General features: G+C 41.3%; 1 long non-coding RNA gene across 1 annotated transcript in view; it reads right to left on the bottom strand.

Moving 5' to 3' along the window:
• Positions 1–13,042: 13,042 nt before the first annotated feature.
• Positions 13,043–22,896, bottom strand: part of LOC148130816 (uncharacterized) — a 19,431-nt gene continuing 9,577 nt past the window's right edge. The window contains exons 2-3 of the long non-coding RNA XR_015749629.1: positions 14,570–14,660; positions 13,043–13,309 (exon numbers count right to left, since the gene is read on the bottom strand). This is a non-coding gene — a long non-coding RNA (uncharacterized LOC148130816). The remainder of the gene's footprint in view (positions 13,310–14,569; positions 14,661–22,896) is intronic.

Genomic DNA, 22,896 nt, shown 5'->3' with positions numbered 1-22,896 from the left:
ATCACATGACCCACATGACTTCCCCATTTTGATCACATGACTGTGGGGATGCTGCAACGGTTGTGTGAAAAACTGTCATAAGGCACTTTTTTCCAGTACTGTTGCAATTTTGAATGGTCACTCAAAGAACTGGAATAAGTCGAGGGCTACTTGTATAGTTGCATTATCCAATCAATTGCTTGCACTACATGCCCAAAGTATATCCACTTCTTGAAGCTGTGCCACTATACCAGTCTCACCAAACAATCCCATCAGGACCACCCGTTCTATCCAGGCCATAGTAAACCTTTTATTAAAAACCAAAAGGCACCTGAATATTGTAGTGACAGCCATTTTATCATTTAGCTTATAAATTGCTCTCAGCATTCCAAATATATGCTTTGCCCCCAAAGTTTGCCTATCCCAAATTAAAGGACCTGGGTGAGAAGTGCTCTATTCCTTTGATTTTGGGCATAGGTACAAACCCTCTAAATTCCTAGTACTAAATGAAGAGCTTGCAGGTTATTAATCAGCCATGAGTAGATGCTATCCTATTTCTGCTACAAGAAGAGAAGAAAGAATTTAATGAATGATACATTGGTAACCTGAAACATTCCCATCTCATCTCCTGCTTTTTATCATCTTGTCTGAAAATGAGAGACAAAAGCAAGATTCTATTACAGCCAAACAAGTTGCTGGGAACAAAATATATGCAATTACCTCCCCTCTTTTCTGCAAAGTACTACTAATAAGGCAGGCATAAACTGAACCCAGGGAGGGAGTAAAACCAATCCCCAAAGCAATGTTTGCAGAGGCAAATGAACAGGCTTATATTCTGCTTCCATTTCCACAGGTCTACCTCACATCACTAGCCATTCTTCACCTGTACATCTTGCAGACCTCAGCTGCCCCCATCAAGTGTCCAAGACAAATAAAATCATATGAGCAAAAAATGAACCCTAGAGATGTTTTTTTACAATGCAACAATGTTTTGAGCATCAAGCCAACATCAAACTGATTGATGGAACCATTTTTACATAGGATTATTAGGTAGGAAAACAAGCAATAAATACACTTAAAATGTGTTTATATAAAGCACAATGAGTCCATTAGTATTTTTAGAGAACAGCCATGGGAGTCTTTGGGAATGAGGATATCTAAATTACTGGAACTAACTGAGGAATAAACTTTTAAAACCATAATAGAAGGAAGATCTGTGAGGATCTGCTCATAGTCATTCGTGCCTTAGTCACCTCCAGATTGTACTCCAGGCTGTACAAAGTTAACTGGGCATTTCCTTATTAGAAGGCAGACAGAAAACCAAAACAGAGAGTGAAGGAAGTAAGGAAACAGAGAGAGAATGGATAACCTAAAAAAAAGAGAGGAGAAAAGGAGATGATTGAGACAAACAGAAGAGAAACAATGTCTGACCAATGATACCCAGCACATAGTACTCAATGGAAATACATTTATGGATTCACAGCTGGTTGACCAACAGTAATCAGTGTGTTGTCCTCAGTGGAGGAAAGCCTGCAGTAGGGTACCCCAAAGTTCTGTCTTAAGCCCGGTACTCTTCAATATCTTTATAAATGATCTAGATCAAGGGCCTTCAAACTTGGCAAGTTTAAGACTTGTGGACTTCAACTCCCAGAATTCCTGAGCTAACATGACTGGAGAAGGAATTCTGGGAGTTGAAGTCCACAAGTCTTAAAGCTCTCAAGTTTGAAGACCCCTGATCTAGATGATGGGATAGAAGTGGAGCTCATCAGATTTGCAGATGACACCATGCTGGGGGAAAGTGTTAACACCTTGGAAGATAGGCTCAAGATTCAGAAGGACCTTGATAGATTTGAACACTGGGCCCTGTTTAAAACAATGTTCTGGTCTGTCAAGATCCTTCTGTATCTTGAGTCTCTCCCTCTGGTGGGAAGCTCCCAGTCACCACCACTATACTGCACTCTGCCTACCTGATTGCTCACCTGCCAGGCTGGCTGGCTGGCTTTCCCTACGGCCACCCATTGCAAATTGTCCCTGCGGTGAATTGGCTATGTTGAGTTGTGCTATAACAAATTAGTGGTGAGCTGGTAGAGGATATTTTCCCCCCATTCAATCAGAATAGAGTTGAAAGGCACCTTTGGGTTCTTCTAGTCCAACACCCTGCTCAAGCAGGAGAAACTATGCCAGTGGTGGCTAACCTTTTTGGGCTCCCGTGCCAAAAATTGCGTGTGCACTTGTGCGCTAGCATGCCATCACCCAGAAGGCAATGTGCGCTTCCCCCCATGGCCCCTGCGCATGGGTGCACAACCTGCACGACCTGCACTGCGTTTTTTGTGCATGCACATATGACCCCCTGCATACCATGCACCTCTGCGTATGCATGCCTGTCTCCCGCGCACCCCCATGCATGCGCACCAGATACCCAACAATCAGCTGTTGAGTGGGCGGTGCGCACACATGCACAATAGACCTTTTCTGGGTGAGGGCTTGTGTGTTGGCAGTAATGGCTCTGCATGCCACTTCCGGCACACGTACCATAGGTTCCCCACCATGGTGCTATACCATTTCAGACAAGTGCCTGTCCAGTCTCTTCTTAAAAACCTCCAGTGATGAAGCATCCACAACTTCTGAAGGCAAGCTGTTCCACTCATTAGTTGTTCTCACTGTTAGGAAGTTTCTCCTAAATTCCAGGCTGCTTCTGTCCTTAGTTTCCATCCATTGGTTCTTGTCTTGCCTTCTGGTGTTTTAGAAAATAAGTTGACCCCTTCCTCTTTGTGGCAGCCTCATAAATGCAGGTAACCCCCAGGTTACAAGCATTCCCTTAGCAAACGTTCGAAGTTACATAAATGCCCACTAGTGTTTGTGAACAAGCCCTGAAACTATGAATCTTGCAACACCATGGCAGTTGTTCATCCTTATGAATAATCACAGAGGTCTGCAACATTGGTCCTGCGTGTTGCCAGCCAAAATAGAGCTTCTGAGGGATGGATCTGCCCCTCAGAAGCTGTGTTCAGGCATCCAGAGACCTCTCCCGGCCCATTGCAGGCCAAAATGGAGCTTCCAGTTACAAATCTATGTGGTGGTGACATTGTCTCTCCCACAGTTTTCTAGCTTACTGAGTCCAAAGCATTTGGCTGGTCTACTACTTTAGTCACTTTGTCAAAGAAGATTGTTTTGGCATGATCTGTTTTTAACAAACCTGTGCTGGCTTGTAGTTATAACTTTATTTGTTTATAAATGATTGGAAATCTGGTTTTTTATTACATTTTCCGGTATCTTTCAAGGTACTGATGCTAGCTGTAGTTCCCTGAGTTTGTTTGGTTTTCCCCCCTATTTTGAAGATGGGAAACACATCAACTCTTTTCCAATCCTCAGGTAGTTTCCCAATGCGCCAGGATTTTTGAAAGATATGATACAATGGTTCTGACTGCCAGCTCCTTCAGAACTCTGGGATGCATTCTGTCAGGTCCTGTGATTTAGATTCGTCAAGATCAGACAGGTGTTCTCTTACAATTTTCTTATTTTAATTTTTATTTCTAGTCTGTCTTTTACCATTATGTTTTGAGTGGTATATTGGGCTATAATTTCTTTCTGTGCGAAGACTAATACAAAGAATGAATTAAATAGTTCCACTTTCTCTCTACTGCCTGTTACTTCCTTGCTGTCTTCTGTTTTTAGTAGACCAACTGTTTCCTTGTCTTTTTTCTTGTTATTTATATGTTGAAAGAAACTTATCTTTGACTTTCGTTGCAAGTGTTTGTTGAGCTCTTGTTTTTCTGACCATCTATGCAGATTTAGGCTATCTGCTGATATTCTGCCTTAGTTTCATGTCCCTGTTTTCATCCCCAGTTGAGTGCCTATTTGTCTTTCAATTTATCAGAGAGTTCTTTGTGCAACCATGCTGCTTTCTTCTTGGATTTATTTTTCTTTTTCAATGGTATTGTGCTGGACTGAGCCTTTATGATCATATTTTTTAGAGTTTCTCGTGCTTCTTGAGTTGTTTTTCCCTTTAGAATTTTCATCTTTCCTACAGTCTCTCTGAGTTTGTTAAAATCAGCTCTTTTAAAGTTTAAGACATTAACAGGATTGTGTTCTATTGCTTGTGTTTGCATTATATTGAATTTTAATAGGACGTGGTCGCTCTCACCCAAAGTTCCAGCATTTTTAACTCCCTCCATCACTTCTTCTCTATTAGTAAGAATTAGTCCATTTTTCCTCTAATTGCCTCCTCTATCTGTTCGATGAAAAAGTTGCAGGGGTAGGATTCTACCGGTTCAGACTGGTTCAGTAGAACCGGTTGTTACGATACTGCACAGTTCAGAGAATTGGCAAATCGCGCCCCTGGCTGGCCCTGCCCCTCTCTACCCTCCCCTCCCCTCCCCACCCAGTCAGTCCTTATCATGCATGCGTGACGTTGCTGCCTGCATTCCCCCCACCTGCCCCACCCCTCCCAGTCACTCCTTATAACACATGCGCCTGCAATCTCCCACCCGCCATCACTTCCTGCGGCAGCCAGTTAGCCAGCCAGCCAGACATTGCTGCCTGCTTTCCTCCGCCCACAGCCCTGCCTGATCTAAGTAAGTGAGGCTCTGCAAGCCCCGGTCACCTCCACCGCCAGCCCCAGTCGAGTGCCAACTCCTGGGCCACCCAGCCACCCTCACAAATGCTGCCTGCCTCACCTGGCCACCATCTTCACCCACCTGCGGCCCGCCATTGTTGCCTGGCCTTCCACCACTGATTGGTGAGTGAGGAGGCAAGCAGCAAGCCGTGCTGGTTGCCTACCTCCTCCTGCCGCCGCCGCCACCAGCCCCAGTCAAGTACCAACTCCCCAGCTGCCCAGCCACCCTCGCCGATGTTGCCTGCCTTGCCTGGCCACCGTCTTTGCCCACCCACCATCTTCACCCGCCCGCCCTTGCTGAACACGTGCATTGGTGAGTGGGACTCCAAGCAAGCCCCGGTCATCTACCTACCGCTACCACCAGCCCCAGTTGAGTCCCGACAACTCCTGGGCCACCCAGACACCCTTGCCAACACTGCCTGCCTCACACGGCCACCATCTTTGCCCAACTGCGGCCCACCATTGCTGCCTGGCCTTCTACCACCGCTGATCGGTGAGTGAGGAGGCAAGGAACAAGCCCCTCCGGTTCCCTACCTCCTCCTGCTGCCACCAACACTAATCCCAGTCAAGTGCTGACTCCCAGGCCGCACAGCCACTCTCACTGCAGCTGAGTGTACCCTTTTTTTCCTTTTATAAGGTTCCGATTTGGTGGTGGCGAGCTGGCAGAGGTGAGCCAGTTGTACTGAGCTGGCCATGGAAAGTTGTTCATTCTGTTTCTTTTTATTTGTGTGACTGAGTGCTTTTTAGAACTTTGTGCCTGCACTAGTATATATATCTTCTTTTAATCATCTCTCCCTTGGCTGTATGACAAGGAAAGGCTGTTTCAGCACAAGGGGTGCAGGATGTTTAGCATTAAAACCAATCCCTGTAATTTTACTGTTTAGAAGAGGAAATTAAATGGTTGCCTTTGAATTAAGGGGACATATTTGAAAGTTTATGTAAGTCATTTCTATATCGGAAATAAATTTTAGAGCTATTTAGAGCTTTCTTCTGATATGAGTTCAGTACTTCAAATTAATAAATGCACAGGACACAGAATTATTGATTCTGTACTTCTGGATTCTGAGTTCTGGTTCTAGCTTCTGCTGTATGGTATTGTACATAAAGAAGTTTCTTACATAAATGAATCCTGCTGAATTATTTACTTGTGTGCTGATAAGATTGCTGAAAACTCTGACAAGCTTGACATCAGTGTCTGGGAAAATCTTGGGAAAGGTAATCAAGTAGAGAACTGAGCACCTAGAAATGAACTGGAAGCCAGCATGAGTTTGTTAAAAATTGCTCATGTCAGACAAACCTTACTGCTTTCTTTGACAAACTGGTTAACTGAATGAGAGAAATGCTGCAGACATAGTATGCTTATGGATATTGAATTTGAAAAGACTCATGATAAATTTATTTATATGAGATCAATGCAGTGGTGGGATTCAAAAAATTTACTGGTTCTGTGGGCATGGCTTTGTGAGCATGGCTTGGCTTGGAGGGCGTCACTTGGTGGGCATGGCAGGGGAAGGATACTGTAAAATCCCCATTCCCACCCCACCCCACTAACCTGCTTTGCAGCTCCGTTCTCCTGTGCAGGGCAACCAAAGAAGACCCAGCTGATCAGCTGGGACTCAGGAGGCAGGATGGGGTGATGCCAGTCAGAGGTGATCTTTGCCAGTTCTCCGAACTATTCAAAATTTCCGTTACCGGTTCTCCAGAACTGGTCAGAACTTGCCGAATACCACCTCTGGATAAGTGTCTTTTAACAACTGGCTCCCTCAGCTAAAAAACAGACATGAGCATCTCTTACTAGAGTCAGACCCAACTGGATAGGGGAAACCTTTACCTTTATCTTTATATGTAGCAAATACAGCAGAATTATTTGTATGTGCAAAGATGGAAGAATGATGACATTCCCACAATGGAGGAATGGAGTTTAAAATGTCAGATCTGCAGATATGGTGGAACTGATTTGCTTCATTTGCTTAGAAAAACTTTTCTGAAACCTTGGACGCTTTATATGGAGTTTGTGTTGAAAGAAGAAGGAAATGAATTTATGATTTATGGCTCTAAAGACTAAGGATGCTGACTAAATGAAGAAATAAAAGGACTTAAAATACTAAAGAAGGAGGAGGGAGAATAGAAACATATAGGTAGTGACCATTCAAAATAACAACGGCATTGAAAAAAGTGACTTTTGACTGTTTTTCACACTTGCAACCATTGCAGCATCCCTATAGTCATGTGATCAAAATTCAGGCACTTGCCAACTGACTCATATTTATGATGGTTGCAGTGTCCTAGAGCCATGTGATTCTCTTTTGCGTCCTTCTGGCAAGCCAAATCAATGGGTAATCCAGGTTCACTTAACAACTGTGTTACTAACTGGATAACTGCAATGATTCACTTAACAACTATGGCAAAACAGGTCATTAAAAAGGGACAAAGCTCACTTAACAAATGTCTCACTTAGCAACATAAATGTTGGGCTCAATTGTGGTTGTAAATTGAGGACTCTATAATTATCTGTTGAAAATAAGCTTGGGATAAGCTTTTCTACTTCTTCCCTTTTTCATTTTGTTTTGTCACTATTGTGTGAAAAAATTCAGTAAAATAACTTAGAAATCCTAGTAAAAACACTCATTCTGAACTGTAGAAAATCTGTTTATAACTTTAAAACATTAAAGCAGAGGTCTCCAAACTTGGCAACTTTAAGACTTGTGGACTTCAACTTTCCCCCCCCCCCCCCCCCCCCCCCCCCCCCGGGCCCCGGCCCCCCCCCCCCCCCCCCCCCCCCCCCCCCCCCCCCCCCCCCCCCCCCCCCCCCCCCCCAACCCCCCCCCCCCCCCACCCCCCCACCCCCCCCAAAAAAAACCAGAATTCTCCAGCCAGCATAGCTCCAGGGACGGGATGACCTTGTTCCAAGAGTCAAACAGTCTTCCCAGAGCTAGCTGTCTCTTTCTAATCTAGCTGTCTCTTGATCTAATCAATAACAAACTTGCATCAGATCAAGGACACGTCCTACAGAAGGCAATCTTGTGTGAAATCCTACATAGAGGGAATGTATTTTAGCTAATCAGCTCTATTGGTTTTAGTCCAACCTGTTCAAATTGTTTTTGACATGCACATAAGGTAATGTAGGAAGTGATTCAAAATAACCCCCAAGAACTAGATTAAATGAAGGAAAAGATACAGTGCAGAAACATATGGAACACAAGTATTTGGTGATGAAAGAGTTTTCCACAAAGAGAGACTATTGTTTTCATTTCAGCATCCCAAAAGCCTCAGTGTGTAAACATAATGACTGAGGATGGCCCTTGAAGAATCACCATCTCTCACCAATTAGTTTTGAAACAATGGCAACAGGGAGACCAAAACTCCCAATCAACTGTCCATAATTTATCTCCAACCTATTTTCTCTCCCAATGACAGAACATCACTTGCTTTTACCAAATCACGTGATTTCCTATCTCCACAGTGATTCATTCTTAAATATGATGAAGCCAAAGTGATATCTTACAAAAGTACATAATAAGAAGTGTTTCTATCACAACATCACAATGCTCATTTCACCACATGGTACCTACCCTGTGCCTTCAGACTCCTCTATTTATATCCCCAAGAGTTCTTTTCTTCAATTATGTCTTACTAGGAGCTCAAGCAAAGATGAGCTCATCTACCATATAATCCAGCTAGAAAAGGACTCATATTTAATTTAATTCCAAAAGACAAGAGAACATTCGGTTACTCACAATTAGGCCATTAATGGAATTTTGACCCCAGCATTTTGGCCAACATCTTTGCACCTAAGAGAGACTTTTACTCACTCTCTTCTTCATGAGGAAGAAATAATTCCAAGGGTATTACAGAAATCCAAAGTCTTTCCAAGAGGGTGAAATTTGTTTTTAGTTGAATGAAAAGTAGTCCCGGATCTTACCTCTCCAAAGTCAAATAGTAAAGAAAATACAGCTATGAAAGCAAAGAAACAATTACTTCTTTTATTTCAGCTTCTTATTTTGGAAGTTGAATGGTTGCTTCTCAAGGATTTCTTCATTTTGGAATCAGCCTGCCTCATTGATTGAATTTTATGAGAGGGCTGATTAACATTTTAATCAGTTACTAACTCTTGGAGCCAATTTCATCTTTTTTTATTGAAAGGAAAAAAAATCCATGAAAACAGAAAAGCAAAAAAGGCTTAATGCTGTGTATTCATTATTAGTTGTTCTATCCGGTCATGCTGTATTAATATGTGTGTATTTCCACACACAATCCCAAGGATATGCACACACATGTATGTGTACATTGTATAATACATATTACAGTGTTGTAAGTATTTAGATAAACAGTAGTGCCTGTCTATAGCTCCATACCTCTCAGGAAAAACAATTATTGACCTCAGGGTAAACCAACAGTAGCAGACTGTTTAGTTTTAAAGTGTCCTTTCCTGAAGAAATGTCTACCATCTTATTTAGCATTAAGAGTTAATGCTTGATAACATTGCTAAATAAAAGCTCTTTTACCAACAGAAGCTCAACTTAAAGTAGACGTGATGGTTTTGTCATTGCAACCCCAGTCATATGCTGACAATTTGCCAGGTCAACTAATTAACACATTGGTTAGGCAGGTATTCTGTGCCCTTTTGCTTCAGCCGGTACTGCTACAGTTATGGAGCATCAACACTCATTTAATTTTTATTTCCTGGAATGTAGTAAATAAGCATTCAGAGAGGGGTGCTGGATAGCTGTTAACTGGAGGCTTGTTTTTGAGTGGCTTGCTGGGGACTTTTTAAACAATCTCATAACAATGAGAGAAGTGAAAGGAGGAAATTAGGAATTCCTCACTTTCATCCATCTTTTTTGTTTATACACTGAGAGTAATGTTTCCAACTTGTTTCACTTGTTGTGCCACTTCAACAAGTGCACTGTGGCACGAAGCCCTTCTCTTTCTAATCATTTTGTGATATGTTTACAAGTTAATTGATGGAAGAGTGATAACAGTTTTTGTTTTTTTACTACTTGAAATTAATAAGAGTTCTGTTGCTTTCTCTTTTGAGCCCAGGTGACAGAGCAAATGGTCGAATGGTTTCTGTTCTGCTACTTAGGGTAAAGAACAACGGGAGTCTACAATCGGGAGCCATGGGAGGTGGTCCAGGCAGAACACTATTATTCTCACTGTGGCCAAAGTGGAGGAATTGGGCTGAAATCCAGAAAGGATTCCTTCACCCATCTTCATGCCAACTGATTTACACACAGAATCAGTATCGAAAAACTCTCATTCTCTTTGCCCAAAATGAGTGTTAGCTTTGATCTGTGCCTCTCTGTCTATATTTGTAAGGGTCAAACTATTCTACCAAACTATACTTTTTGCTTTTATCAAAATTAAAATCTGCTTCTTGAATCCTATACATTGCTGTCACATGATGCATTTTTTTCTCTTTATGGAGTTGGGGTGGCCATGGCCTGCAGTATATGTGATGCATTCAGCCCATGGGCCACCAGTTTGACACCCTTACTACACATGAAAGAGGGAAGGGGGAAGGAGATAATTGCTACAAAGAAGATATTGTAATTTTTTCTTTTCTTAAGCACCTGTTTTAAAAAGAACGCCAACAGTTTATCAGTTTACTATTTTCCCACTCATTTAAGTAATTCATCCCCAGCTCCCAAATTGCTTCCAGATTGCTAGCAGAATATTTGGGTGATTGACAGCTGAGAATGAAGTCTTCTATGTCAGATGATGGGAAAAACAGTAAATTTGTTTTCTGAGCCAAAGGTACACTGGCTTAACTAGACAAGAAGAGGTCTGGTAGGCGCCAAGCTGATTCTGAAGTTGTCCAAGGACTGTCCAAGGACTGTGTAGAAGAGTTTGAATGTTTCCCTAATGCATTCACAACTCCCAAACATCACTAGAGGAAATGACATTTTGCATTATGTCATTAACTGCTTTATGATAATTTTTATGTCATAAAGGGTTTTCTAAAATTTACCAAATTTCAATTCCATGGTAGTCAGGGTCCCAGCTTTTGCACACGTTCTGCAATTTAGCCCACTTGAGGTATCTTGGTTCAAAATGTTTTGCCCCATGGCACACTCCTTTGCCCAGGAAAAATTTGGAAACAGACAGGATCATTTTAATAGCATATAATTACATTCTAGTACAGTGGCCTAGAGGTGGAGCTCTTGCCTCACAATCAGGAGGCTGTGAGTTCAATCCTAGGCAGAGGCAGATATTTCTCTCTGTGGGCACATTGAGATCATATCTGCTGAATATAACTCCGCATTGGCGATAGGAAGGGCATCCAGCCAGTAAACACTCAGTAAATACTCAGCTCCATTCAGTTGTCTAGACTCTACCCCACAAGGGATTATGGGGTCATTAAAAGACGATGATGGAAATTACATTCTGAAGGGCATGATGACCCTTCAGAAAACACTGAGCTGGAAAGCTGAAAGTCCAGATTCAAAACTCAAGCACCATGAAACGGAGGAACGCTTCCATTTCTGCCCCAGGTCCTGCCCACCTAGCAGTTTGAAAGCATGCAAATGCGAGTAGATTAATAAGTACCATTTCAGTGGGAAGGTAACAGCATTCCTTGTGCCTTTGGTGCATAGCCATGCTGACCAGACAACCATGGAAAATGTCTTCAGACAATGCTGGCTTCTCCCTCAGCCAAAAGAGAGAGATGAGCACTATACCCTACTGTTGGACATGACTAGTCAGGCAAACCTTTACCTTTAGATATATTCTACAGAATTTAAAAACATAACCAACTGATAATATTAGTGCAATGGCTTAGGATTCAAAGGCAGAAAAGTGCATTATTTCCTGGTGTCCTCTGACTAATGACATGAGCTTTTCCTGATTATTCTTTTTTTAGAATAATTATTCTAAATAATTCAACGTTAGAGGAGCTTCAAAGCGTTATATTGCTTCCACTGAGATTTTTACTGACTAAGATCTCTCAAATTTGGTGTGGAATCAACTATGGGTATATATTGCTCTGTCACCAGGACATCTTCCGTCTCCAATGCTTTTCAAGAAGTACATGAAATTACTGGACTATTTTGTTAGCAGGTTTAGAGATGGATGCTACTAGTATGCTGATAATATCCAGATCTATTTCTCTGTGACAAATTTGGAAATGACAGTGTTAGTTCTCTAAATTCAGCTGTCTTTAATGTCTTAGTTTCCTTAGTTTTCCGTATAATGACTGAATGACTTTAGTAGCCAGCGGTATATAAATAAAGAAATATTTGTAAGTATTCTCTAGTGGGAACTGTTAAGTGAGATTTATCCAAGTGCTGAACAATTCAGCTTCATGGTAACAACAAGCAGTTTTAAAACCCTCTGTTGAGCCATTTTGTGATCCAGTTATTTTTAAACATATCTGAAAAATGGCAAGCAAAATGCAATTAAGTGCCAAGAAGTATTTATTTCAAAGCAATATATTGAAGTACATTTCTACAGCATTTTAATTGGAAAACACACTTCTAGTTACGTTTATTGCACATTTGAAGCTGAACTTACCTGAATAAAATATTAAGTATATTGCTTTTGAGTTCAGTGTGCCTGAAAATAATGGCAGTCATGATATTTTAAACCTTTGCCCAAATCCACACACACACAAAAACAAACAAATCAAAACCCAGTCATCTGTATCTGTTTCAGGGAGTTAGTCACATAGAAATGGCACATGTGTTTAAGAATAAGGTTGTTTTCCTTATTACTTTCCTTAGTAAACTACAGATGCAACATCTGTTACTGGAGTACAGATTAAGATTACATTGGCTGCAGACCAATTAGTGGCTGTGAGTAGTATTTCTCATTCCTTCTCCACCTCCAGTCACTTTCAATCACTTAAACCTACAACCAGCTTGGACTCATATAGCACACATTATAGTATGCTTCACCATGGCTTGCTAGGAGGCATGGTGGCTGAGTAGTTTAATGATGCTGGAGATGGTCTTTGCTCCAGCAGTTCGAAATCCAAGCACCATCTCATGGAGTGAGCTCCTGCCACTTGCCTCAGCTTCTGCTCACCTAGATGTTCAAAAGCATGTTCTATGTGAGTAGATAAATAGGTATCACTTCAGTGACGAGCTGGTACTTTGTGCAGGCAATCAGATTTCTGCTGGCTCTGACCCTTCCCGGTTGTGACGCCCGTTTGCAAGGTGACTCCAGTAGAGGGAGGGGGCCTTAGATGACACTGCAAAAAGAGGGTTATATTTCTGGTATGACGCTTATATTTCTGGTATGATGCTAGCTCACCATCCTGTGGTATACCTTGGGAAACCACAATAGAATTTGTAAATTGCTAGTCAAACTACTACTTTGCATTAACACTCCAGTCTCCTAGTTGTAACAGTACCATACACTAATAATAATAATTCATGGCTTACTGTAAGGACCAGCCTCTCCGCTCTTCAAAAAATAAGTTTAGACTCTTGAAAACTTTGTATTTCAAAAGGAATCTTTTTATTGAAGGGAGGTAAAAGCACGTCAAAATTCAAAGCAGGATCTGAGGTCCCTCAGGGCATGCGACTAGAATTAGAGACCCTTCCCAACAGTCCGATGTGGATTCCACCAATCCACAGGTGTGAAGATGTTATTATACCAGCGTCTCTGAGAAAGCAGATAAGGGAAGTTTCCCAGGGCTATCTTCCAGTGTTGCAATCCACATGTCGCCATCTTCCCTTGCATCTCCCCAAGAGGTGAGAATTTTCCAGGCATCTGGGGCACCAGGCAATGGTTATAAATCATGTAAAAGGTCATACAAAAAACAATGTAAGAAATATGATATTTAAAATACATAGAGAGGAAAAGAATTAAATTTAATTGATAGAACATGGGATTTTATAATATAAATTTTCTACAGATTCTCAGTTAAGATAGTTACAATCTCTATTAACTAAAATGACTACTGGATACTTGAATATGTTTTATATTTATTTGTTATTTTCTGGCAGAGAGAAACCTGAAGGTAACCTAGGTAGTTGCAAAATATGCCTTTTTAGCATCAGTGACTTGTGACATGCATTACAAAAACAAATTTAAAAGCTGATATCAAAACTCTGGTACAGGTAAACCTTGACTTAGAACAACTTGTCTAATGACCTTCCGTAGTTATAATGGCACTAAAAAAGTGACGTATGACCATTTTTCACATTTACAACCATTGCAGAATCCCATGGTCATGTGGTCAAAATCTGGGTGGGTGGTCGACCTGCAACAAAGATGGCATGTGTTCCTATGGCCTGACAAGCCAGGCTTACATAGACACTTTCAACAACATAGAATTAGGCAAGCACTATTTAAGATCTGGAATAAAACTAAAAAATAGATATATTTTGAAATGCCAAATTGGATATCAACACTAGAGGCAGTAACACATCTAAACCTATTGAAACAAGCTATTACTTACAAAGATGCCTTAAACGGAGATGGAGAGTTAAAAACTAGATAGGACCTAAAGCAGCATAGGATGGATTTAAAGTGGTTATTTAAATATATAGAATGATTCTAGTTATATTCTATACATTCATCCAGTCTATGTGATTCTACCATTAATACATCTGTTTATATTAAAATATATTATTTCATTATTTCATTATGCTCACTATTTAACTTTATTATTTCACTACTAATCATATTATTTAAGCTTATTTAATAGTATCATTGTTTAATCTCTAATTTTCCTATTTTTAATAATTAATTCTTACTCATATGTCCCATATTCCACTCTTCACATCTATCTGTATTAAAATATTACCCTTCATTATTTCATCGTTATTTCATTGTTCAATATTTCAAGATATTATTCTAGTACCTTTCACAATACATACAAATTAATTCTATTCATAGTTTTTGCTTGCATCCAGTCTATATAATTCTAATGCTAATACACATGTTTATGTTAAAATATGTTCTTAAAGAAAAATCTTCTTTTTCTCTTTTGTGTGTGTGTACGTGTGTGTGTGTGTGTGTACATACCTGTGTGTACCAGGGCCTTCTTGTTGACCTGGACTAGTCCCTGTAGTTTTCTTGGCAAGTTTTTTGGAAGCAGTTTGCCACTGCTCTCTTCCTAGGACAGAGAGAGAGATTGACTGGCTCGGTGTCATCCAACCAGTTTCTTAATTTAAAACATATTCATTTTAACAGAGAATAAACCTGCATGTGAATTTACCTGACAATTCCCTAGACTTACTCCTAAATAGGGAAAGTGGATTGAGCTCTGAGAGTGTAAATTGCCCAGGCACAATTACAAAAAAGGGTGACCAACTAATTTTCTTTTCAATAGGATTTACTTTCTAATAAATAATAGGATTCATCTAGCAGAAATTCTATAGTTATGCTTATTTCTGAGAAGATAACAAATTCATATTAATTTTCAAAAACTCAAATATTCAATATGATGAACGGGCCCCCCCCCCGCCCCCCCGGGCCCCGGGCCCGGGCCAAGCAACCCGCCCCCCCGCGGCCGGGCGCCTGGCCGCCCGGCGCGCGGGCCCTGCGCGGTCGCCCCCCCCCCCCCCTCGCCGCCCCCCAGGGGCGCCCCCCGAAAAGCGGGGGCTCGCCCCGTGCAGCCCCCCCCCCCCCCACCCCCCCCCCCCTCCCCCCCCCCGCCCCCCCCACCCCCCCCCCGCCCCCCCCCAACCCCCCCCCCCCCCCCCCCCCCCCCCCCCCAACCCCCGCCCCCCCCCCGGCCCCCCCCCCCCCCCGGCCCCGGCCGGGGGTGGCTTAAAAGGTAACCTTGAACAATATTTTGTATTTACCAGAGATACTATTATGAAATGGGGAAATTTTAAAAAATGAGACAGAAATGTCACATTGACTAGAATTAAAACATACTAAGGAAGGCAAGCATATCAGGAAATACCGGCCTCATTAAAGGTGAAGGTTCCCCTTGCACATATGTGCTAGTCGTTTCTGGCTCTAGAGGGCGGTGCTCATCTCCATTACAAAGCCAAAGAGCCAGCGCTATCCGAAGAAGTCTCTGTGGTCATGTGGCCAGCAGGACTAAACACCGAAGGCGCATGGAACACTGTTACCTTCCCACCAAAGTGTCCCTATTTTTCTACTTGCATTTTTACATGCTTTCGAACTGCTAGGTTGGTGGAAGCTGGGACAAATAACAGGAACTCACTCCATTACCTGGTGCTAGGCAGAAGTGGTATTCAGCAGGTTATGAGCAGTTCTGGAAAACCCCTAGCGGAAATTCTGAGTAATTTGGAGAACCGGCAAATCCCACCTCTGACTGGCCCCACCCCCATCTGTTCTCTGCCTCCCGAGTCCCAGCTGATCGGCTGGGTCTTCTTTTGTTGCCCTGTACAGGAGAACGGAGCTGGAAAGCAGGTTAGTGGGGTGGGGAAGGAATGGGATTTTGCAGCATCCTTGCCCCAGGAGTGGGAAGGGAATGGAGATTTTAGAGTATCCCTCCCCTGCCACGCCCACCAAGCCACGCCCACAGAACCGGTAGTAAATTTTTTTGAATCCCACCAATGGTGCTAGGGATTCAAACCACCGAACTGCCCACCTTTCCGATCAACAAGCTCAGCATCTTAACCACTGAGCCACCGAGTCCCCTATACTGGCTTCATTATTTATTAATATATTTTTAAAATAAAGCTAAAATATGGAGCAATTCATAATTTTGTAATATGTGCAAATCCACAAAGAAGAATTTAGGACAGTGTTTCTTAACCTTAGCAACCTTATGATGGGTGGACTTCATGCTGGCTGGGGAATTCCTGGAATTAAAGTCCACCTATCTTAAAGTTGCTAAGGTTGAGCGAAACACTGATTTTAGGAGAGTTGTTTTTCTCATGCCTTAACCCTAACATTTGGTCAAGTTTAGAAGCTGAGCATAGTTGGATCTGGTTAGTACGGAGAAGCAACACCTCCCATCCTCAGGCTGCAGGTGAGCCTGAAAAAATATCCTAGAAGGAAGCAAGGCAAACCATTTCTGAAACATTGCTGAGTAGCTTCATAGATGTATCCTAACATCTTTAGTAGTTGAATTCCATTTTAGTTTTTCCTGTGTAGGCTATCTTCTACTGCCATCTGCAGGTTAATAAAAACATTGCAACAAATTACCATTCTGCTGCAGCCACACCCACAATATATACAGTATATCGCATATTTTTTCCGCTGTGGGTGAGGAGAGGTGGCTGTCATCAGAGAATAACAAAACCCACCAGGTCAGGATGTGGAACCATGTGGTTTTCCCATCCCAAAACAAATGCATGATCAACCAGTCATCTTTGCAAAATAAACAATGCATTTCAACATAATTTTTTTTCAGGTCATAGAAAAAGCATTCTCCCTCATAATGTTTCCTGAATTTCTGTGGAATTCAGCTTGCCAGCTGTGACTACCTTGAAGGCCACAGGTGATGTGAAGAGTTGCAGACATTCTCGCAGGTATTTATATATTTCTTCTCTTCACAGGGATCACGAACACTCAATTCTGTGTAGAAGTATTTGTACGTCAAAGTAGATGCAGACCTTTGATCATACAATCACTGTCATCTCTGTAACCTTTTTGAACCATCCCCTGCCTAGATCTTGGATTGGCTTAGAATAGATTTTCACATCTAGCCTATAACCACTCTCCAGTAAATGCTTTGGTATTTTTCTTAATTGCTGTATTTGTATCCTATAACACCATAAATCATTCCACCTTGTAATTTTTCTGTTCTGCTTGTGTAAAATGGCTTCAAAAACAGCACTCTTCCCCTCCCACTGCCATATTTGAGATGAAAATTATTTTAAAATATCAATTACCTTCAAATAAATGGCTCTGCTTTATGGATTTTTATAAACTATGTAATGCCAACCCTCTTTCAGAAGAAAGAAAGGAAGGTTGCAAGTGTTCAGACAGGAAAATAACAAGGAACAAAAGACTGCAATCCTTCCTTGGTGTCACTAATTGTTAGTTTACCTTTTATTTATTTTTATTTTTAGCAGGGACACCCAGGCCAACCCAAGCCAAAAAGATGTCAGACTTTCATTATACATTCATAACTACCATCTTGATTTTTTTTTAAAAAAAAACCTTTGTGGATATCCCCTGAATATAATAACAAATCTTTGAATGTAAACTTTTGCAAAAACTCTCTTGAATTAGAATGTGTTTGGCAGTGCTTCCAATTTTGCTTACAGAGAACAATTCCAGACCTCAGATGACTATAGCGTAGCTTAACATTTTTTTAAAAAATCCAGCACAAGAATACAAAACAGCATGTGTCTATTTCTAGACAATGTATTTCATATTTTACGTTTTCTATCAGGAGATGCAATTTTGCAAGTAGAGGGGATTTTTAGATATTTTCTGCCATCTAGAGCATCATTCAGATAATGCACATAAGATAATTTATATAGATGGGCAGATTTCTCCCAAAGACATCTGTATCCGAGGCTTCAGTCCAGTGTTTCTCAACCTTGGCGTCTTTAAGAAGCACGCTGGCTTGGGAACTCTGGAATCCACATTTAAGTTGTCCAGGTTCAAAAACACTGGTTAGGTCATTAACATTCCAATCAGATATGTGTGTGACAAAGTTTAAATGCCAATGAAGCTTAAAAACTGGATATCCCAAAAATCAAAGGAATGAGATCTATAGAAATTATATTGAAAATCAATTGACCATTTTAGAATAAAGCCTTTCTTATTTACTTTTGGTTAGGGGAATCAACCATGCCCATTGTTCTCTGGAGTTCTAAATGAGCTGGCAGATGTGATCTCAGAACCATTGAACCATATTTTTCAAAGATCCTGGAGAACCAAGGAACTACCAGAGGACTGGAAAACAGCTGATGGGATTTCCATCTTCAAAAAAATAGGAAAAAAACAGATCCAGGAAACTACAGACAAATCAGCCTGACATCAATACCTGGGATGATCCTGGAAAAGATAATCAAGCACAGATCTGCTAATATCTAGAAGCAAGCAAGTTTATAACCATAAGCCTACATGGGTTTATGAAAAACAGATCATGCAAACCAAATCTTATTTTATTGTTTGACAAAGTGACTAAATTAGTGGACCAGCGAAATGCAGTGGACTGGACATAGTATATTGGATTTCAGTAAGGCATTTGAAAAAGTAGACTACAGTCTACCTCTTGGTCAGGTAGAAAAATGTGGCATAGACAGAATCACCACCAAATGGATTTGTAACTGTCTGACAAACAGAAGTCAACATGTAGTCCTTAATCTACAATACATGAAGGGAAGTAAGCAGTGGGGTACCACAATGTTCTGTCTTAGGCCCAGTACTCTTCAATATCTTCATAAAAGATTCAGATGGGGGAATGAAGAGGAACTCATCAAATTTGCAGACAACACTAAATAGACAACACCCAAAAGATAGGCTCAAGATTCAAATGGATCTTGACAGACATGAACACTGGGGCCTCTGTAACAAAACAGATAGAATAGAATTTTTTATTGGCCAAGTGTGATTGGACACACAAGGAATTTGTCTTTGGTGCATATGCTTTCAGTGTACATAAAGAAAAAAATAAAATACTGTACATTCATCAAGAATCAAAAGATACAACACTTAGTGATAGTCATAGGTTACTAATAAGCAATCAAATCATACTAGGAAACAAATAAAACAATATAAATTGTAAAGATACAAGCACCATGGTTATAGTCATAAGTGGGAAGAGATGGGTAATAGGAAGGATGAAAAGAATAATAGTACTACAGTCTTACTAAGTAGTTTGACAGTGTTGTGGGAATTAGTTGTTTAGCATTTGGGGAAAAATTGTCTTTGTGTCTAGTTATTCTGGTGTGCAGTGCCCTTTAGCATCGTTTTGAGGGTAAAAGTTGAAATAATTTATGTTCAGGATGTGAGGGGTCTATAGATATTTTCACAGCCCACTTTTTGACTCGTGCAGTATACAGGTCCTCAATGGAAGGCAGGTTGGTAGCAATTGTTTTTTTCTGCAGTTCTAATTATCTGTTGAAGTCTGTGTCTGTCTTGTTTGGTTGTAGAGCCAAATCAGACAGTTATAGAGGTGTAGATGACAGACTCAAAAATTCCTCTGGAGAACCGAATCAGCAGCTCTTTGGGGAGTTTGAGCTTTCTGAGTTGTGCTTTTTTGATGATGTTTTTGATATTAGGTGTCCATTTTAGGTCTTGTGATATGATAGAACCTAGAAACTTGAAGGTCTCTACTGTTGATACTCTGTTGTCTAGTATTGTAAGAGGTGGTACTATAGGAGGGTTTCTCCTAAAATCCACCACCATTTCTACAGTTTTGAGTATATTTAGTTCAAGATTGTTCTGGTTACACCACAATGTGGTACCACAATGTGCCACCAGGGGAAACAACACACTTGATCATGTGTATTCTAATGTAAAGCATGCATATAAAGCAGTGTCCCTTCCACATCTGGGACTTTCAGATCATTTATCACTGTTCCTTACACCAGCATACACCCCCCCTCAGAAGGAAAACTAAGCCTGAAATCAAACTCATCAAGAACTGGCCAGAGGGAGCACTTGATCAGCTGCAGGATTGTTTCTCAAATACTAATTGGAATTTATTTGAACAAGAGGATTTGGAGGAATATACAAAAACTGTACTGTTTTACATCTTGACCTGTGTGGATACGGTTACTGAGAATAAACGCATCCAGATTTTTCCAAACCAGAAGCCCTGGATGAACACGGACGTGCAATTACTTCTTAAGACACGTGATATGGCATTCAGGTCTGAGGACAGAGTTTGGTATAACAAGGCAAGAGTGGAACTGAGGCGGGGCATCAAGGAGGCAAAAAAGGACTATAAAAGGAAGATTGAGGACTACTTCACAAATAATGATCCACGATGGGCTTGGCAGGCAAGAAACACATCACTAATTACAGGGGCAACAACCCCATATTGATCAATAAGGATGCATCACTGGCAGAAGAATTGAACTGCTTCTTTGCCCGATTCGAACTGAATAGGTCTTTGAACACACTGCCTCTACAAACCAACGGTACTCAGCTGTTCACAGTACAAGAGTATGATGTGAAGCAGGTGCTTAGAGCAATGAATGTGAAAAAGGCCGCTGGCCCTGATGGGGTACCTGGGAAGGTACTTGAAGCATGTGCTGACCTGCTCGCACCAATATTTTTAACCTTTCTCTTACACAAGCCATTGTTCCATCTTGTCTCAAAACTTCCATTATTATTCCAGTTCCCCAAAAGCCCTCTCCTGATACTTTAAATGGCTATAGACCAGTAGCTCTCACATCCATAATTACGAAGTGTTTTGAAAGACTGGTCTTAAAATATATACAGAATTGCCTCCCATCAAACCTTGACACTGAACCATCTGGAGCAATGGTCACCAACCGTGAGCAATGAGAAAATTTTGGTGGGCCGCAGAGAAATCTCACCCCCAGAGCAGCCCCCCAAAGCAATTAATCCAGGCTGGCAGAAACACAAGGCTGCGCCGCCCACATGGCCCGCAGGGACCCTCCCCGCTCACTCACTCCTTACCCGGTAAACTTGCCTGATAAATTGCTATTTTCCCTTTTCCCAACCATCATCTGTTCTGCTGTGCCAAGAGATTTAGATTAGCTAGGAAGCAGGAAATGGTTGGATTTCTTGCTTTCTAGCTAGTCTTTAGATCTTTGGCTCTGCTTTTAAGTATAGCCGAACCTCCCTTAGGACTGAAGGTTTGCTTGCAAGCAAATTCAGTGCAGACTCACTGCAAGCAAATTTGAGAGACTGAGCTAGCCAATGGCAGATAGATAGATCACTCAATGATTCTGTGAGCAACTCAATCTGCCTGCTTTGCCTGATGTTGGGGAAAAGTTGCCCTTTTTTAAAAAGAAAAAATTCAATATTTACATATATGGTGTGTTGTGAGTTAATTTTATGAGTTTGCTTGCAAGCAAATTTTATGTGACAGACTGAGCTAGCCAATGGCAGATAGATAGCTGAATGAATCTGTGATTCTGTGAGCAACTCAATCTGCCTGCCTGCTTTGCCTGATTTTGGGTAAAAGTTGCTCTTTTTTTAATAAAAAATTCAATATTTATATAAATATTTATATTATTTACATACAAGCCAGGCTCAGCCAGTCACATGACCACCAAGCCACACCCACAAATTAGGTCACACCCACAGAACCAGTTAGTGGTCCCTGGGATCTAAAATTATGAATTTGGTGGTCTCTGAGGTCCAAAAGGTTGGTGACCCCTGATCTGGAGCATAGTGGGAGCTGGGTAAGGATGCTTTTTGTTGATTACAGCTCAGCTTTTAATACCATCATTCCAGATACACTGATTAAGAAGTTGCTAGAAATGGGCCTCTCCTCTCACATCTGCTGTTGGATAAAGGACTTTCTTACTAACAGACCCCAAACTGTTAGGATTGGCAGCTATTTTTCCTCCACTCTTGCTCTCAGCACTGACTCTCCACAGGGTTGTGTGCTGAGCCCCCTTTTGTATTCACTCTACACCTACAACTGCACTCCCTCTTGTCCCACTAACTCTATAATAAAATTTGCAGACAACATGTTGAGGTAATTCCCCGTTAGGAGAATGTGCGCATACAGGGAGACGTATTGAGAGAAATGAAGAATAATACACACACAGCACACAGATACACTGTACAGTAAATGTAGGTTTTTACTTCCCATAAAGATTTAAGCAAAGTTCAAGATAAGCAGTCCAAAGTCATTCACAGGTAAGTCAGTCAGTTTTCAGCCCAGGGATAATCCAGTAACAAAGTCCAGTGTCAAAAACAGTTAAGTATCAGACTTACATTAAATCCAAGAATAGCAGTCAATTAGGAGGAATGGCAAAACTCTCCAACAGAAGGAAACAGAGACTCACTGAGACTTCTTCTGAGACTAAGACATACACTCCAGAAACACCAGAACAGGAACTAAACAACCCAGGTTTCTGGCTCTATCTTATGGCCGTTTGAGAAACCACACCCAATTACACTTTTAGCATTCCCTTAAAGAGACAGTATTAAAATGTCTATCCTGGTTTATATATTTCCAACCCAAATACCTGTTAGGTGACTTATATGCCTAACACAACATCACGTTGGTGGGACTCATATCAGGAGAAGACGAGACGGCTTATAGGTCAGAGGTTCTCAGATTGGTCTTGTGGTGCAAGAGTCATAACCTCGCCCTGAACATCAAAAAGATTATAGACTTCAAAAGGTGCAAAGCAGAGCCTCTCCCACTATATATCAATGGAGATTGTGTGGAAAGAGTTCATAGTTTTAAATTTCTGGGAACTCATATTTCCGACAACCTTACTTGGTCGGTCCACACTATGGCCACTGCAAAGAAGGCC

Source organism: Notechis scutatus, chromosome 4 (genome assembly GCF_049901735.1).
Source record: "Notechis scutatus isolate UNSWTSFEM ecotype Mainland chromosome 4, rNotScu1.2, whole genome shotgun sequence".
Lineage (NCBI taxonomy): Eukaryota > Metazoa > Chordata > Lepidosauria > Squamata > Elapidae > Notechis > Notechis scutatus.
This window is presented reverse-complemented; position numbering and strand designations above follow the sequence as displayed.